The sequence below is a fragment of the Lipotes vexillifer genome, unplaced genomic scaffold (genome assembly GCF_000442215.2).
Source record: "Lipotes vexillifer unplaced genomic scaffold, Lipotes_vexillifer_v1.1 scaffold369, whole genome shotgun sequence".
Lineage (NCBI taxonomy): Eukaryota > Metazoa > Chordata > Mammalia > Artiodactyla > Lipotidae > Lipotes > Lipotes vexillifer.
The window spans coordinates 838,597-840,804 of record NW_006798942.1 but is presented as its reverse complement, the minus strand read 5'-3'; positions in this window follow the sequence as shown (position 1 = coordinate 840,804).

Below are 2,208 nucleotides of genomic sequence, written 5' to 3'. Positions count from 1 at the left end.
TGGAAATAGAATAAATACAAGAAACGTTTAACAAGGAATTAGAAGAACTAAAGAGCAAACAAACAATGATGAACAACACAATAAATGAAATTAAAAATTCTCTAGAAGGGATCAAGAGCAGAATAACTGAGGCAGAAGAACAGATAAGTGACCTGGAAAATAAAATAATGGAAATAACTACTGCAGAGCAGAATAAAGAAAAAAGAAAGAAAAGAACTGAGGACAGTCTCAGAGACCTCTGTGAGAACATTAAATGCACCAACATTCACATTATAGTGGTCCCAGAAGAAGAAGAGAAAAAGAAAGGGACTAAGAAAATATTTAATGAGATTATAGCTGAAAACTTCCCTAATATGGGAAAGGAAATATTTAATCAAGTCCAGGAAGCACAGAGAGTCCCATACAGGAAAAATCCAAGGATAAACACGCCAAGACACATATTAATCAAACTATAAAATATTAAATACAAAGAAGAAATATTAAAGACAGCGAGGGAAAAACAACAAATAACATACAAAGGAATCCCCATAAGGTTAACAGCTGATCTTTCAGCAGAAACTCTGCAAGCCAGTAAGAAGTGGCAGGACATATTTAAAGTGATGAAGGAGAAAAACCTACAACCAAGATTACTCTACCCAGCAAGGATCTCATTCAGATTTGATGGAGAAATTAAAACCTTTACAGACAAGCAAAACCTAAGAGAATTCAGCACCATGAAACCAGCTTTACAACAAAGGCTAAAGGAACTTCTCTATGCACGAACCACAAGAGAAGGAAAGACCTAAAATATTGAACCCAAAACAATTAAGAAAATGGTAATAGGAACATACAAACCAATAATTACCTTAAATGTAATTGGATTAAATGTTTCAACCAAAAGACATAAACTGGCTGAATGGATAAAAAAACAAGACTGTCTTGTTATATGCTGTCTACAAGAGACCCACTTCAGACCTAGGGACACATGCAGACTGAAAGTGAGGGGATGAAAAAAGATATTCCATGCAAATGGAAATCAAAAGAAAACTGGAATAACAATTCTCCTATCAGACAAAATAGACTTTACATCAAAGACTATTACAAGAGAAAAAGAAGGACACTACATAATGATCAAGGGATTGATCCAAGAAGAAGATATAACAATTGTAAATATTTATGCACCCATCATAGGAGCACCTCAATACATAAGGCAAATACTAACAGCCATAAAAGGGGAAATCGACAGTAACACAATCATAGTAGGGGACTTTAACACCCCACTTTCACCAATGGGCATATTATCCAAAATGAAAATAAATAAGGAAACACAAGCTTTAAATGATACATTAAAAAAGATGGACTTAATTGATATTTATAGGACATTCCATCTAAAAGCAACAGAATACACATTCTTCTCAAGTGCTCTTGAAACATTCTCCAGGATAGATCATATCTTGGCTCACAAATCAAGACTTGGTAAATTTAAGAAAATTGAAATTGTATCAAGTATCTTTTCTGACCACAATGCTATGAGACTAGATATCAATTACAGGAAAAAATCTGCAAGAAATACAAACATATGGAAGCTAAACAACACACTACTTAATAACAAAGAGATCACAGAAGAAATCAAAGAGGAAATCAAAAAATACCTAGAAACAAATGGCAATGAAAACACAACGACCCAAAACCTATGGGATTCAGCAAAAGCAGTTCTAAGAGAGAAGTTTATAGCAGTACAAGCCTACCTTAAGAAACAAGGAACATCTCAAATAAACAACCTAATTTTATACCTAAAGCAATTAGAGAAAGAAGAACAAAAAATCCCAAACTTAGCAGAAGGAAAGAAATCATAAAGATCAGATCAGAAATAAATGAAAAAGAAATGAAGGAAACGATAGCAAAGATCAATAAATCTAAAAGCTGGTTCTTTGAGAAGATAAACAATGTTGATACACCATTATCCAGAGAAAAAAGGGAGAAGATTCAAATCAATAGAATTAGAAATGAAAAAGGAGAAGTAATAACTGACACTGCAGAAATAAAAAGGATCATGAGAGATTACTAAAAGCAACTTATATGCCAATAAAATGGACAACCTGGAAGAAATGGACAAATTCTTAGAAATGAACAAACTTCTGAGACTGAACCAGGAAGAAATAGAAAATATGAACAGACCAATCACAAGCACTGAAATTGAAACTGTGATTAAAAATCTTCCAACAAACA